Here is an 18,148-nt window from a genome sequence, read left to right as displayed (position 1 = left end):
AATCAATCAAAGCAATACATTTGAAGCAATACATTTGAAGGTCAGAATCTTCCATAGATCAAATTCTATGTACCAAGGTCACTCGATGCAGGTATAGTGCAGGAATATACACAATGGTTAGTCTTTAGGGTGGTTGTGTTCCATTTGATATCCTTCTCCTATCACAGCAACTCACAAATCTTGCTGCTGTGTTTGCACATTGTTGTACTTCGCCCAGCAGATATGGGAGTTTTTTGTCATTGGTCATGTTTTCAAAATCTGTGTGTGTGGTTGTAATCTGGAAGTATGTGTCTCTGATGTCTTGGTACAATGGACAGATGGTTAGGAAGTGTAGCTCGGTTTCCACTTCATTTTGTGTGCAGTGGGTGCATAGTCTGTCTTCTCTCGGGATACAGGTCTGCCTATGACGGCCTTTCTCGATCGCGAGACTGTGCTCACTGAGTCTGTACCTAGTTAAGATTTTTCTTTGTTTTGGGTCGGTCACGGTGCTCAGGTATTCTGCCACGGTGTATTCTCTGTTTAGGGCCAGATAGCATTCTAGTTTACTCTGCTTTTGTGTTGCTTCTTTCCAATGTGTCAGATAGTTTTCCTTTTGCTGTTTTATCATTTGGTTTAGGCCAGGGTTCCCCAATAGGCGGCCCGCGGGCCATTTGCGGCCCACAGAGCGCCCCCTTGTGGCCCATGAAAGAATTTCCACAAAAAAAAAAAAAATGTTTTTTTTTTCTTTTTTTAAGGGTCCCAGATATAAATGGCATTAAATGGGGGTCAGTAGCCTATGCATGTCAAACTGGGCATCCTTTTCAAATGGGGTCTTGCCCTGAAAATGAATTTTCAGGGCAAGACCTCGACCTCGCGCGTGCAGACTCGGCCCCCAGCCTGGTACGCTAGTCAAAATATGGCCCTTGAGGAAAATTAATTGGGGAACCCTGGTTTAGGCCAATGGGTTTTCTATCTCGTGGCTCTGTTTGTGTTTGTGCCCGGAGTTCCAGGGCCAGATGGCTGAGGGGGCATCTCTCTAGAGTTTCACTGTGTGTGAGTGCCTTGTTATGGAGTGCATCTAGGTCACTTTCTTTTAGGTGGTTGTGGAACTTAAGTGCTCTCTTTTTTATTTTGAGTGGGTATCGTCCTAATTCTGCCCTGCATGCATTATTTGGTGTTTTTCGCTGGGTACGGAGAATGGATTTGCAGAGTTCTGTGGGTAGGGTCTCGGTTTGGTGTTTATCCCATTTTTCAAGGTCATGGTTTGCTAATGGTCCCCAGATCTCGCAACCATAGAGGGAAATTGGTTCTATCACAGAGTCCAGTATTTTAAACCAGGTTTTAATTGGGATGTCTATTTTGATGTTTCTTTTGATGGCATAGAATGCCCTTCTTGCCTTGTCTCTCAGGTCCTTTACAGCTTGGTTGTAGTTCCCTGTGCTGCTGGTGTTTAGGCCAAGGTAGGTATCGTTTTTTGTTTGTTCTAGTGGGATTGTATTTAGGAAAAAAATTTGGTTTTGGCGGCTGGGCCTTTTTTGAAATATCATGATTTTAGTCTTAGTTAGGTTCACTGTCAGGGCCTATGTCTAGGAGAATTTGTGTAGGAGATCAAGTTGCTGCTGTAGTCCTTCCTTGGTTGGGGACAGCAGCAGCAGGTCATCTGCGTAAAGTAAGCATTTGATTTCTGTGTTTGCCAAGGGGATGCCTGGAGCTGTAGACTTTTCTAAAGTTTTTGCTAATTCATTGATATATTTGTTGAAGAGTGTTGGCTGCATCCATGTCTAACTCCTCGATTTTGGGGGAAAGAGTTTGTGTGCTGTCTGTCTGTGTGCCTATTTTAACTGCGCATTTGTTGTTAGTGTACATTGATTTTATGTCATAGGTTTTCCCCCCAATGCCACTTTCCAACAGTTTGTACATCAGGCCCTCATGCCAAATTGAATCGAATGCTTTTTTGAAGTTGACAAAGCAGGAGAATAATTTGCTTTTGTTTTTGTTTATTTGGTTGTCAATTAGGGTGTTGAGAGTGTAAATATGGTCTGTTGTGCGATATTTTTGTAGAAAGCCAATTTGTGATTTGCTCAGGACATTGCTTTCTGTGAGGAAATTTTAAAATTTAAATTCTGTGGTTGAGGATAAAGGCAGAGGATCTTTCTGAGGTTACTGTTTACACAAATCCACTATCCACTATCTCTATACTCAGGTGATCAATACGGATCGTCCCATTTCCCATATTCCATCCCGATTGGCTAAAATTGGCATCCAAAGCTCGCAGGATTGGTCCGATTCGAACAAAATGCCACAAATTATGAACAATTTCCATGAAATCTCACACACACACACACACACACACACACACACACACACACACACACACACACACACACACACACACACACACACACACACGCACACACACACACATTCCCACTAGTTCTTATTTATATTTACTGAAAAGATTCATACCAGCCTTTTTTGATATGTGGGTCCTTTGTCACTCTTACGTTGATGGCAGTTGGTTCCTCAACTGTTATCGGTCTCGGATCCTTTTCAAAACATATATTGAACACCTCAATATATACATTGATTGATTGATTGTGAAGTGCTGCTCATACTAATACCCTGCCAGGAAGTTAAGGTCAAAATGTCGTCAATGTGTGGATGGTCCTCGGTAATCTCAATCGAAAGAAAATATGATACAAGATGCAGTGAGGGAGCGAAATGAAGGAGCCTCGTTCAGGCAGCTAAAACAGGAGACAGTGTTGTTGGACTGGCCTTGGCCCGGCCCTCGAGGTGTCTCCTGGCTCTTTGACTGAACATCATTAAGTGTGAGTCTGTCAGCTCTATGGCAGGCTCAAGTCTGAGTGCTCTATTCTTTTGGCGTTGAGCTTGTCGGGCTCTCACTCACTCTTTCCTTCCCTCTGTCTCTCTTTTCTGCGCTTCTTCGCGGTCTTTCCATGTGGTGGTCAGTCAGTTGACAATGACATGACATGATTCTGACTGCTAGGACAACTTTTTTGGGGTTTTGTTTTCTTTTTTGCAGGGTCATTTATAATCAGTAAAATGGATGTGGGTTCATTTGTATGCTCTGTTACATGTGCAGTGTATTGTACCACCACATTTCCTTGCATACATTTTAATCTACACCCATTTACTGGAAGATGTAGAGAAGAAAAAGGAATATGCTCTTCTAGGCTCATGTTACTGTATATAGAGAGACTGAAGTAATTTATAGAATAGTGCGTTCACATTTGTAAGCAAGATATCAGCAATGACAATGAATGCATTTAGAGTGTGGTGCTGACAACAGCACATTTACTCTCCCAAGGGAAGCATTGCCTTTGACAGAGCTTCAGTCTGATGCAAGTTTTACTAGGCTAGCCAATGTCCTTACCATTTTGTTAATCCAGTAATAAAAGTGGTCTGCTTTAGCACACTTCTCAGTGTTTTATAGGCTTAATGTGTAATGTTCTTTTACAAATAGGTGTTTCCAGGCTCATAACCATAACACTGCTTATTTGTTATAATACAAATAGCTGTCATTCAATAAAACAACATTATTCAGTTATTATATTATGCATGTACAGTCTATTATCTGCATTGCAGTCTCAAAATGCAGTCAAGCTTTAATGGATGGCTATTTAATAGTCAGTGCTACAACCCCATGTCTTTAATTTACATAATATCTGCAATACAATAAAGCAAGTCAGCATATACATTTTAGATGTACAGCACAGCTAATAATAGGGTTTCATTCTTCAATCTGTTTGTATGGTCTGCATGCATTCATATACAGTACAATGTAAGCTTTCATTATTATTAACCTAAACAATTTACATACATTTACAATTTTGGCAAACAGATGTAATCGTTATTAACCCTCATTCCACATTTTTATTAGATCCACATTGACATACAGCATACATATTATGCAAAAAGAACAACCAAGGCATGTATCATTTCAGGAAGTACATGATTAGCTTTGATTCCTTTGATCTAATTGGTTAACTTGTCAGTAACAGTATTGAACAATTCAACGTGCTGTGTGATAATGAGTGTTTCATAGGATAAACTTAGACCTCTGCTGTCTCATAGGTTTCCATAATTGGCTTCAGAATAGTGAGGAACAAATTGGTGATTTAACCCATTTTGGGCGGGAAGCATTGGTGATAGCATTATGTTATGCTTTAGCTATTGAAAAATAGCAGATCTACAAGCTCATAGCGTGCCACCGAGTGGTGTGCTACGAGCTTGTAGGTGTGCTATTTTTGAAAAATCAAAGAACGACCGACATAGAAACATAGCTTTTTCAGAAAACTGTCAGGATGTAGAAGACATTTTTAGAATCTGATCTCAGGTCAAAATGGGTTAAAAAAAAAGGTCAATAAAAAGATGGATCACACTGGTCATGCAAAAACATACTATGGTTTCCTAATGAGGAAACTCTTCTCGTCAGTTTACCTAAAAACGGCCATTGCCGTCATCACAAATGTGATGAGGTCAGCGCATCTAGGCACATTTGGGCAAGTGGCTATGGCCTAATTTAGCCCAAGGAATGTTTTTTTTGCCAAACTAATGCTTGCAATGGATTCAGAATCACGAATAACCCCTAGTTTGACATGTCACATGCTACTTAAAGCATAATATTATAATTTTTCCTTATAGGATGTTAATGGTACCCAACTTTCAACCCCTGAATTTACCATGATCCACAATTTATACAAATACTCTATTTTGAATGTTATTTGTATGACCCTAAGGATCATAAAAAAACCTTGAACGATTACTTTTGCAATTTATTTTGGGTCACGCCTTTTTAGCTTAGATTGACTGGCCTACTATGACTCAGACATAACCATAAACAAACCTGATATGCCCATATACCTTTATATAGTTAAATGATGCATTTATATAGCGCCTTTATCCAAGGTGCTTTACATAGATTGTGCACTATATTCACCCATTCACACACACATTCATACACCGATAGTGGAGTAAACCACGCCGCAAGGCACTAACCTGCTCATCGGCAGCAATTAGGGGTTCAGAGAAAAAAAAAGAAAAAAACAATTAGGGGTTCAGAGTCTTGCTCTAGGACACTTCCACACTAACTCAGGGGGAGCCCGGTCGAACTGGGAACCTTCCGATGGCAACTCTGCCCCTGAGCCACTGCCGCCCCAGTAGGCATGCCGCTATGAGTCAGACATGACCATAAACAAACCCAGGCATATGGAGTTCCAGTTGTCCAGAGCCACAGATCTGCATAATGCAGGCTATTCAAAATAAGAGCTGAACACAGTGAACAGGGACAAATGCTGGTGTGAATTATATCATTTGTCAATAAATGCTAGCGCTGTAAGTGTTAAGTGAGATGAAAGTATTTTTTATGGTTTTTTAAGCCTTTGATATGGTATATTCTTAGTTGTATATTATAAATTCATACTAATTAACTCAACCCCTTTAGAAAGCTGCAATCAATAAGAATGGACAGGGGATATATTGCACTCTGTGCTGGAGGCAATACCTGCTTTTTTCCCCCTTTTTATATGACTTTTTATATGATTAAAATATCAGTGTTTTGCCAGTTATATTTGCCCCATCCCACAGGTTGGAAATCACTCACTGCCACTGGTCTATTATGCAGCTTGGTCAAAAACATTGTATTCACACACAAACGTTGTATGACTGAATGTCAGCGTTGCACTGATTTATGTGAGGGAATGGAAGCCAGTCTTTTCCTGACAGTCTGACACTCTCATCACAACAACTTTTGAGGATGTCACCCGTCGTCAAACCAAACTCACTGTCAGGGCAAGTCTGCAGGTTCTCTGTCATCGGAATTTCAGCTTCCATCAACGCCAGCCCTGGCTTGAGTCTAAAGGCTGCTTGACGATGGAACGCATTAACATGCACCTGGCTATGCCATCTCATTGCATAAGCAATGTGCCGCTATATTCTGCATTACAACAGTGCTTCTTTCTGTACCTTGCCGGAAGGCCATTGATTTGCACTCTCATCTTTGCCATCAAAACGACCAGACGGTCCAACAAGCAATGGATCGGAGAGTGGTCGTTTTGCTCGTCCTTTTGTCACCCCGCTGGTGGGATTTCCATGGTTCCTTTAGATTTGTACTCCTGAGGGGCTAGCATGCTCCATTCCATTATTGTTAAAGGGAAATTATGCAGATTTTCAAAGGAAAATTGATTGTTCTGATGTGAGATAAAAAATATACTCGTCTGTGTATGTCAAACACATCGTTTCATATATAGGCCATACCTTCCGTCCATCCGATTACATGAAACCACACATGCATTTATATAACGCCATCATCCAAAGTGCTTTACAATGTGCATTACATTCGCCCATGCACATTCACACAGAGAGGACATATGTAAGGTACTTAATAGCAACTTGCTCATCGGGATCAGTTAGGGGTTCAATGTTATAGTCTCGAAGGACACATTGCTGAGTTGAAACTTGGCAATGTTCCCCTTTAAATAGTTGTATTGCTTGTAAATTACTATCAATGACTGCCATCTATGACTGACTAAAGTGTATCATCTCACTGTAATGTCATTACAGTAGAGTTAAAATTGTTTCATTCTCCTATTCACTGCTGGGACAATGGCAAATGCTTCTTTCTTGAAGTGATTGCTATTTTCTTGCCCTGACACTGATGTGATGTACATAAACCTTTTGAACCGTTCTTATTGTACAAGGACCTTTCCTAGTTGAGAAACTGGAGTAGCAGAACTTAAGCATTATCCCTTTCGTACACAGTGGCAGGAAATGTAATAAGAGGAAACTAAAGGTTGGAGAACACGCACGCACGCACGCACGCACGCACGCACGCACGCACACACACACACACACACACACACACACACACACACACACACACACACACACACACACACACACACACACACACACACACACACACACACACACACACACACACACACACACACACTGAAGTAATTCACACACCCATCAGAATTAAGTGGAATCGATAGCAGTGAAGCCATTTCTGACAGTTCCTTTTCCATTTCCCCCTTCAGAGTCGGCAAGAAGTGGAGGGCAGCAGACGTAGTAGTGCGACTCATGGAATTATTAACACCAAATGCTAACCACTTGGCCTCCACAAAAGGCGTACAGAGGTTGTTTGATCAGGCCTGAGAGACGTACCACGGTACATCTTAAACAAAGCCTACGTCTGACAGCCAACAGAGGAAGAGAGAGAGCTACCCAGCAACTCTCGACCAGCATTCATCTGTGATACATTAATGTAACGCTCGGCATACTGTATGGGGAAACAGGAGGGATCATACAGGACAGGCATTATTGTTAGCATGTCCCACTACAGGGTTTCTTTATCTTTTCTTTTGGACTCCAAAATGGCCATAGTCAATCTGCTGCTGCTGCATGACTCATTATGAGCTTGTAAATTTGGTGCTATTTTCTAAAATATGCCGTAAATGAGGAACACCAGATTGGAAATGGTTAAACTGGCACAATCTTATGAATTGAATTTGAAAATAGAAAGGCACACACAGTATACCGGTATACTTTTCTCCCCTTTCCAATTGGTGCCTGCCGTGGCCCCCCACTTTGAAAATGTGTGAAGTAGAGAATGAGAAAGAAATAAGTTGTATTGTCTGCAGTAATGTTGTGGGCGAGTAGAAGATTTTTCAAAGAAATGACACATTCGGGTTCACAGGGAGGACAGGTAGTAGTTTCCCAGAATGAGACGCAATAAAGTCTGGCAGCTCAGAGCCTTTCATATGTCATGTTACAGAACATAATCTTCAGCTCTCTGAGAAACCACCAAATACATTACACATTGAAATTGGACATCTATTCATGGAATATCAAGATATTATGTCAAACACTGCCAGATAGCCAGCTATAGTCTTCATTGAAAAATGCCATCATTTGTACTTTAGAAAAATCCTTCTGACTCATTTCATGATCTTGGGTCGATGCCCAGGGTCATTTAATATCATTGATATTTAGACAATGTGAAGGTAGAATCACTATTCTTATCTCTCTCTTATTAGATGTGCAGAGGTACAGTGCGGCACTACATGCTTGAAATGGCCTTGCTATAATTAACCAGTCACTGGTGATATATGACCATGAGTGCGTTAGGTCAGCAAGGCATAGAAAGCTCACAGGCCCGACCATAATTGTGGCTCCACTGAAATCAAGGTCTTCTGAAATTAGTTTCCATGGCTTGGCACACAATGACATAATGTTGCTGGTCAGGGGATGGATACTTTCACTTTTATTGCATTAAACTCTAAGGGGTTTTGAGGTAATTGTTCACAACTTTTATTGTTTCAGTCACCTTTTTGGTTTCTTTCATTTTACAAATGTGCTTGTTATAGCACCATGAATAGAAACTCAATCCTAATTAAAATGCATTCACTAGCCAGCCAAGCACTTAAAGTGACTGACATGAGAAGGTTCTAGAATAAAGGGTTATTGGAAAATTGATTTATTCAATGAACTAATTGCTCTTCATTTCTATAAAGTATGTAATCCATGCATATTGAGCAGTGATGATGAAGAGAAACTTTAATTATCTTTATATGCACCCAAACACTAAAGGTTGAATTAATTCGTTTCTCTATTGTCTCTATTGTGTTAGTTAGTTGTGCTGGTTTGTTGTATTTTGTTAGACTAAATATATTGAGGCTGTATAGCAGAGATTATTTTTCTTCTTTTGTTTATTGCATTGCATACTTATTACTCGGTCACATTAATATTTTTTGTTGCTTTAAAAAAGGACACAGATAGTTGTACAATGAAGCGGCTAGGTGGAGATTGTTGAAAGTGTGTTTTCAGTCCATGAGTTAGGACTGTTCTCATACAGTCGAGAACACATTTTCGGAGCAACATGTGTCATGTGTTTTGTTCAAGCGTTGGATTGATCCAGGATAGTAGCTTTTATTTGTTTTGTTATATTTCTGTGGCTCTGCTTCTAGCCATGTATGAGAGCGTTCTATGGGCTCCATTTTAGTCACCACTAAACCCCTTATCCCTAATTTTTTTTACTATTTTGAAAAACATTTGAATAGTTGATCTAGCCAATCTACATTGACAAGTTGTGAGCTTGTATACTGGCCATTTTAACTATTCAAAAATGTTTTGAAAAATAGTTTAAAAAAAGGCAAAGAAGTTTAGGGAAAAGGGGTTTAGCGGTGACGGAAATGGAGCCCTATGTGTCTGCGAGTGACGAATATTGCAAAACGTTTGACCAAACGTGCCCTATTTGACATTTTCTTGCCAAATATGGTGTCATGCGTCATAGATATGTCATAGAGCAGTGATGTCGTATGACTGACTTGACAGGCTTGTCACATGAAGTCCAAGATCCTTTTTAGAGCCCATGTGGTTGCAGAGATCCACGACACGTCATTCGATTATTTTTCCTGGAGGCCAGCAGCAGGAGTTATATTGAGGACATTGGATTGACGAGAGCTTGAGATGGGATAATATGTCATGGTTAGGCACACGCACAAAAAAGCAAGCGGATTTGCCTAACAGCTGAAGAGAGAGCGTGTTACGAGAGAGTGTCATGCCCAAAGTCAGCCGCCGAAGGACATTCAAATTAGACCATCTCAAATACACATAACATTGCTCCATGGATATCGCTTCTCTACTTCTAGAGACTTTTCAGATGTTAGCATTTTTAACCTAGCCTACCAATAGGTTATATTGTCATTATAGGTGACATCATTTTTTTAATTTACAAGCACACAGTGCATCACCTTGTAAGCTTGTAGATCTCTAATCCTCATACAACTAAGTTTATAGGGCTTTAATTCCACCGATTTATGATGGATTTCAGTTTGGTTCTTCGAGTGATAACATTGTGTGAAGAGGCAAAGGAAAAAAGTAAGACTATTCACTCAGTTTCCCTCATTACAGGGCAATGCATCAGTGACATTTATGGGTACTGTTATAGGGATAATTCTAGCTGAAAGCTATTAAATGTTACACGGCAAAGCTTGATTAGATTTAGATAGCTTAGTGTGGCACTTTGGGGAAAGTAATTGTTGATAATAAATGTGAGAGCTACAGTAATGGATGTTTCCCTCAACAAAGTTTGGATATGAGATTCCTCAAGAGAAAGTAGTCTGCTATGCCAATAAGCAGAGATGTTTTTGCACAAGAGCCACTACTACTAATACAACAAATGATACCTACCAGAGACTAACTGTTTTTTACTAGTCATGGGGGCCCCGCTAACCTGGTGTGGTACAAACAGGACGAACCGACTAGGCGAATATACTATATATTCAGGTCTAATTCCTCATGGGGGCTCGAGCCTTGCCGCCCCCACTACGTCACTGATAGCTACCATCATCGCCAATGAGCATTTTTTACATTTTTTTATTTTTTATCTTTGAAATCTTTCCAGGGGAAATTCTCTACTTGAATTCCTGATTGGCTGTCTCATCTCTAGGCAACCACACACTTTTGGCCTCTAGCCGACAACCCATCGCCTAAACGACGACACGCTAAAATCAGGAAAAATCGCGGTAAAAACAAATTACAGACACAATCGTTTTGCATTGCCACATCAGACCTCATCCGACGTTATAAACAATAAAATCCATGTAAATCGTAATCGTAAAAACAACAGAAATAATAATCCGGATGCTGCCATGTTGCCTCTACTTGCCAACTACTTTGAGCATAACAGTGCAGCGCAGCTAAACAGTGGCATGCTGTGAGCAGACCTGCATGAGCAGACCAGCTGATTTAATTGGTAACCGTAACACATTTGAGTCTCAGTCACTGTACCCACAGACCTAAGTGCCTGAATTGAATTAAGCCAGCTGACTATGTCATCGATTCTTGTTTTCTACTCGGTCTGTGTCTCATAGGAGGGCTGTGGGCAGTTCAGAAACCTGTCCACCAGTGACATCATCGATGGGGAATCCAAGCTAATAGAAACCGCAGGCTTTCTAGTCCTGAAAAGTTGCAATGCGATAATGGAAGCCATTGTTCTCACGATAATACAAATCTAAATATAATTTTTAATCTTGTTTAACGATGAGAAACGGGTTTCTGAACTGCCCACAGCCCTCCTATGAGACACAGACTGAGTAGAAAACAATTGTGGTATTTTATCATGAACATTAGTGAGGACCAATTATATGAAGGTAAGTTAAAAAGTGGTGAAGTGGTCCTTTAACCCCAGAATATGGAGGCTAGGGTTCAAGTGTTAATGTCTAAACTACAGTATACTGTAGCAGTGTGCATTGTCCATACAACCGTGGAAAGTTGTGGCGGCGGGTGGCTCAGGGGTAGAGTTGCAGGATGGTAACTGCAAGGTTGCCAGTTCGAACCCGGGCTCCCCCAGAGTTAGTGTCAAAGTGTCCTTGAGCAAGACACTGAACCCCTAATTGCTCCTGATGTGCTGGTTGGTGGCTTGCATGGTTTCCGCCGACATCGGTGTATGCATTTGTGTGTGAATGGGTGAATGTAATGCACAATCTATGTAAAGCGCCTTGGATAAAGGCGCTACATAAATGCACCATTTACCAAAGTAACACTGTCTTTTCTTATCAAATATCTAAGAGAAAGCATACTGTATAAGGAAGGATAATTGCTCCTAAAATGGAGCCCTGGGGCAACCTTTACAGTTTAGCATGGATTTCATGAGTTGAGTATTCTTTCAGTGATCATACTGTCAAGAGTAACCTAGAAACACATTCAACAATCTAGTTGTGGAAAGTAAGTAAGCAATACATTTACTTAAGTACTGTACTTGATTTACCTTTACTTTACTGGAGTATTTCCATTTATTTTTATACCACTACATTGCAGAGTAAAAAAAAGGGGGAAAAAGTTACTAGTAGTTAGCATAGTAAGCATACTTTGAAGATTTGAATTATTATTACTAAACATACATTAACCACTCTATTATGCGTTCTCGGCTAAATAGTTAATTTACAAGCTCACAACGTGCGCTATTGCTATTTTCAAAGGATTTGTATACATTTTACACATTTGAAGACTTGAAACGTAAAATGGGACCGTCTGATCTACATAATGACTATTACTTTTGGTACTTAAATACATTTTGATGCCAATACCTTTGTACTTTTACTCAAGTACATTTTAAATATCGAACTTGTGACAGACTTTCTACAATGGGTAATTCCTACATTTACTTAAAGGACCACTTCACCACTTTTCAACCTATCTTCATATAATAGGTCCTCACTAATAATCATGATAAAATGTCATGATTTTTTTCAACTCAGTCTGTGTCTCATAGGAGTGCTGTGGGCAGTTTAGAAACCGTCTTCCAGTGACATCATCATTAGGCAGATAATTTTTTTAACATTTTTTTTTTTTTTTTAATGTTTAGATTGTCATTATCGTGAGAACGATGGCTTCCATTTTCGCATTGCAACTTTTCAGGACTAGAAAGCCTGCAGTTTCTATTGGCTTGGATTCCCCATCGATGATGTCACTGGAAGACGGTTTCTGAACTGCCCACAGCCCGAGACACAGACCGAGTAGAAAGAAATTGCGCCATTTTTTCATGATTATTAGTGAGGACCTATTATACGAAGATAGGTTGAAAAGTGGTGAAGTGGTCCTTTAAGTAAAATATTTGAGTACTTCTTCCATCACTGAAATCGGGTAATTAGCAGTAACAAATGCTTTTATGGGGTCTAAAAGGATTAAAAAGAGCATTTCCCTGCATCTGCTGTTGTCACAACCCATTTAGACCTGCTGTATGCCTTGTGCGTGCGTGCGTGATACATGTAATTAAAAAAAGCATTTGACAGCCTAAACCTTTGGATATTACGGAAAATAAATATTACTCCCCAAGAACTCTGGGCATTTTACGACTAGATGTATATCTTTCATTGTTTTAATTGATTTTTACTTTTTTATCATCATTAGCGGGCAAATTAAAGTGATTTTCAGTAAAAGCCAAAGGGTTAAGCTCTACAAAACAGTTTTTATTTATTTCGTGTTCCCATCTGCTTCAGAGGCTGAGAAATAAATATTTCAGTGAGCATTGACAATTCTGTGAAGTTTTTCAGAAAATGGGTTACGGAAGTGCAGTTTCTCAAATCTGCAGCATCAAACACACAGCTCTGTGTGTGTGTGTGCGTTTGCGTGCGTGTGTGTGCATGCGGCTTATCCATCCATCTTGAACCGCTTATCCGTAGTTGGGTTGCGGGGATGTGTGCTTATCTAGAGCTAATCTCACAAACCTTAATCAATCAACACCATATTACTTGTGCCAGTAGGTCAAATATATACCTCCACACATTGTTACGCTGTGGCTCTGCAAGAGGCTAATTATCTATGAGGAGGTATTTCTGTATACAGTAGTCCACTTAAATAGCAGCCTGTTGGCTGACCACTATACTAAGTCAATATCAAGTCAATGAAGCCTTTATCCTTATTGTTAGTTGTATAGATATGCTGTACCTCTAGTCAGTGGTGATTGGTTCACTTTGCTAGTGCCCTTTTGACCTCGTTCTTATAGAGAGAGAGAGAGGGAGAGAGGGAGGGGGAGAGGTGTGCTGTTGGTTATACCATTTTTTTTTACTCTTCTTTGTGTTCTGTTTCATGTTATTATTGCTGAGAGTGACACACGTGAGAGAATACATGAGGGAGATTACTAAAGCTTCTATTTGTGTGTAGTGTAACAGAGATCAGTGTGCTCGTGTGGAGTCATGTATCATTTGTGAACCTAACCTCGGCACAACACGTCAGTGCCTCAGAATACTATACAATGGCTCTCTGCTATTTCCCGCTCACTCAGAGCATGAATATGAAGCCAGGCACACTTGGGGCAGGCACAACAACCTAATTACCTTTAATTAGTCCATAATGAGGACAGGAGCCAAGCTATGAGCCACTATACGCCCGTCTTCTTCTGCGGCAAGCGGCACCGTATGTGTGGTCCGGGGGGTTCTCTTGAGCCCGGTTTCTTTGCATTTTTTTGGTTTCCTTTTCTTGCATATAGGGAATTTAATTGTACTGGGACCTCTTCATAGAAAGTGTCTTGGCATGGTGCCCACGCATTGTTCTTACGCCTGGCAGCCTTGTGCCCAGACCGCAACAGGCCACCTAGCACATGGCCGGGTGCCAGGGTCGCTGTACTGATGTCACCGTGACACCGTTGCTACACAGTCAAATAAATACCCAGTGTTAATGTTACAAGTATTCATTTTTTACAGGTTCCATTAGGTGTGTTAGTTAATTTAGATTTTAGAGTGCAGTCTGCAGTCTCGCCTTGTATTTTAACCACTTGATGTATACTGTACTTCGTCGTATGACGAATAGCAACAATAGCTGATTGATAAGCTCTCAGTGCATCGTATAATGTGACGCATTTAAGCGTGTCAAGCATGTTGACCTGCTCTCCATCATTTGTGATGTAATGGAGAAATCCTTCACTATCCACAATGCTAATGTGCAGCAGCGACGCCTCCAATTGGTGGAGCTCGTGTTGCTATCGAAACGTTACAGCCATCAACACGTGACATTTGTGCAGGCAAATGGCATGCGTGCTTCTACAGGTCACATGGCCAGGAGACATAATCATAATTCAAATCAGTCTTGTACCTTGCCCCCACCCCCTGTTTTCCCCTCGCCAGGCTTTTTTCTAATTTGCCGTGGTACCACTTTTGTCTATCCGGTCTGTGTCTCAGAGGATTGAGGTTCCGAAACCTGCCTACCAGTGACATCATCGATGGGAAATCCAAGCTAATTGAAACTGGAGGCTTTATATTCCTGGACGCTATTGTTCTCACCTTAATAAAAATCAGTTTGAGATTTACATGAATGTAATTCTCTTTGATACAAGAATCATAACACTACAGCTCAGGATTTGACCCGTTATTCTCTGAGACGTAAATGTATCTTTAATGCTAAATGCTAAATTTAGCATTAATGCTGTTGAAAGAAAGATTAAAACCGTGCTTCATGTTTAATGCCAAGGATGAAACTGAAGTCTGTTTTTTAATCATGTGCACTGCATGATAACCTTGGTTTGGCTGAAAAGATAAGAACTGTTTCTGGAATAATGGTTCTGGCCAATGTAATTTTTGTAGTTCTTGTACATGGCAGACGGGCCAGTTGATAATTTGAATTATGATAATTTCTGAACTTTGGAGTCTTCTCTATATAATTTAAAACACACGGTTCTGGTGTTTTGATAATTCAAGGTCTACCTGTTTTGTGTGTCCACAGCCCTCCTGTGAGACACAGGCAGAGTATTTTTCTTTTCTTTTTGAGGTGCGCTAGCCCCTATACAGTACAGCTTTTGTCCCCACACGTCTCAATATTTGCCATTGATAATGAAAGGAGAAATTAGGTCAAATGTCCGCCAAATATGACGAACATTCTGTCCCCACATGTCTCAATATTTGCCATTGACAATGAAAGGAGAAATTAGGTCGAATGTAAATATGACGTAAATTTGTGGCAACACAAAGCGCCCCTCACTTCACACGGGTGTGATTTTTTTAAATACATATGCTGTGATGTGACTGTCCATGTCTTGACCTCACAGAGCACAAGGCATTCCAGACAAGTGTCGTCCAGACCTCCATATCCTGTCGAGGTGCTACTTTTCCATTAAGAGTCATCTTTTCCCAACTTTAGCCATTGGCTTTTAGTCATTATTCTCTGACCTACTTTTTCCAGACAGACACATGGCTGGCAGCCTGGCATCCTTAATGCAAGATGATCCATGTCTCTCAGCCCTGCAAAATGGAGAAAGTTATTTCTCATTATCCTCTGTGTGTTTTCAAATTGGACAGTAGCATTCTGCAATTTTTCTCGTACACTAACAAAAATAACTGATCAATATGCTAATAGTTGTTGAATTGTGATGGATTGTGAGCCTGTAGAGCTATTTTCAAAACAATTATGATACATAACCGGTTTTGAAAATGTTTGAATGTTTTGCGAATAAACGAAAAACAAATCTCAGCTATAATGGCATAGCAAAGGCATGCCACGGTTAATGTGGTTGTGTGTGCGCAACTGTGCATGGTTACAAGAGGTGGCGATTCTTTGTTAGAGCACCCACAGATGTTACTGTTAATTTAACACTTATTAACTTGGTATAAGGCACCCCGTTGTGCGTGCCGTTTTAAATTTGCTTTATTTGAAGCACACCACAGTATTTTCCTAGCTGTGACTGCCAGAATTTTCTGGCAAGGGCTTGTGGATATTTCAAAGTAAAGGGCTTATATTGTATATATTAGACATATCTATGGGGCAAATACATTTTTAACCAGCTTTACACGTATTCATTGTGAATGAATGAAATATTAATGCTATCCAGTGGTACGCTTGGATCACAACTTAAATCATTGTATTGGCTAGACAAAACGTTTCCTTAAATTGGGTAATAAAGCCTGAACACTGATCAGCACAATAATCCCGGTAACGCCTGGCAAGCTGAAACCATTTTAATAATATACAGGATATATTGGAACAAAGTAAATTTCTTTTAATTTCCTGAAAACTAACGGTTTTGACCATATATAAGCATTCCGCGACAATATAATAGAGAGACATGAATCGTTCTGAATCGAACCAGGGATGTTAAGAAGCTCTTGACTCCGCTGGAACGCCTTCGACGCCTAGGGTCGCCTGACCCCACTTTGATAATCATTGACTTGGAAGATTTACTGGTATTTTACATGACTGCAACAGTCTTCACAACTCCCTCTGTGGCTTTCACGCAGCGGTCCCTTAGTATTTTATAGTTTTTACTTTTTAACTATGCTGGTGAAAACAACATTGCCACTACTTGCAATGATTGCGCTGTAGCTTTCCGTTGCTACTTGATCATTTAGTATGTGAGCTCACAAGTGGTTATATTGTCTACCTTAGTCCAAGGTCATTTTCGAATTCAAAGTTACCTGTAATAATTTCACACTGATTACATTCATTCATCCATTAATTCATTAATTCATTGTGCAGATACTATTCTCTCACATGTGCATTTGCATTGCTCTGATACTCACATAATCAACTCGTCAAACTCATCATCAAAGTGTAACAAATGTTTACACTTTGATCATATAATGTGGGGATGCCAGTAGAGTAGAGTGACGAAGGGATTTGACTGACACTAATATAATAATTAATTTGGGACATGCATATAACGCATAACAAACTATTTTGAAGTAAATAATTACTTGCGCAAGCAGAGCGCGCAAGTAATAATTTCGCCCGGTCCGTATGCACCGTCCCAGCCAACCCGCCACTTGATGCGTATGCAAATAAAACAGCAAATTTGTGCCTGGTTTGCTGGGACCAGATTACATAAATGACCATATTTCTTACGTCATCATTTAGAGCTAGTCATACATATACAATATATATAATCAGTAAAATAAAATAGCAAATTGTGCCTGATTTGCTGGGACCAGATTACATGGTGTGTATATGTATGACTAGCTCTTAATGATGACGTAAGACATATGGTCATTTATGTAATATGGTCCCAGCAAATCAGGCACAATTTTGCTGTTTTATTTGCATGCGCATCAAAAGTGGCAGGTTGGCTGGGACGGTTTTTGGCGCAAAGTAACCACAGTATACCGCTAATCAACTTACAAATTACATATGTATGACTAGCTCTGTGCACCAATGTCATACATATGGTCATGTATGTAATATATCTGTGCTTGATTTGCTGGGACCAGATTACATACATGACCATATGTCTTACGTCATCATTGAGAGCTAGTCATACATATACACACCGGCCCCTTTTCCACCGGTTGGTTCCCAATGGGAACCGGTTCAGTTCTTTTTGGTTATTAGTCCATGAGCCAGAGCTCCAAAATTGAAACATTAATTATGAATTGAGTGGGAAAAACCATACCTATATTAGATTGTTATCACCATTAAACTTCCCCAATTGAGTACTTACACGAAGACAATGATTTATTGTATTACAGATTTTACATTTTTAAATATGCAAATGAGGCATTATGTAGGAAAATATGCAATACTCAAAAATTTGTAAAAGCTACTACTGTGGAAGGGTTATCATGTATTAATTTACTTGTATTGATCCTATAAACAATTTAATATAGGGTATAGTTTGCCCACCAATTATGGAGCTGAACCGGTTCCCATTGGGAACCAACCG

The 18,148-nt window shown here is 40.0% G+C and overlaps 1 protein-coding gene across 1 annotated transcript in view; it reads left to right on the top strand.

Annotated features, from left to right (window-relative positions):
* Positions 1-18,148, top strand: part of astn2 (astrotactin 2) — a gene marked incomplete at its 5' end in the record, with an annotated part of 505,571 nt that overhangs the window by 68,381 nt on the left and 419,042 nt on the right. The gene's annotated exons all lie outside the window — the stretch shown is intronic.

The sequence above is a fragment of the Protomyctophum parallelum genome (assembly GCF_964188405.1).
Source record: "Protomyctophum parallelum genome assembly, chromosome: 21".
Classification (NCBI taxonomy): domain Eukaryota; kingdom Metazoa; phylum Chordata; class Actinopteri; order Myctophiformes; family Myctophidae; genus Protomyctophum; species Protomyctophum parallelum.
The sequence above is the reverse complement of the archived record's forward strand: the minus strand, read 5'-3'. Positions and strand labels throughout refer to the sequence as shown.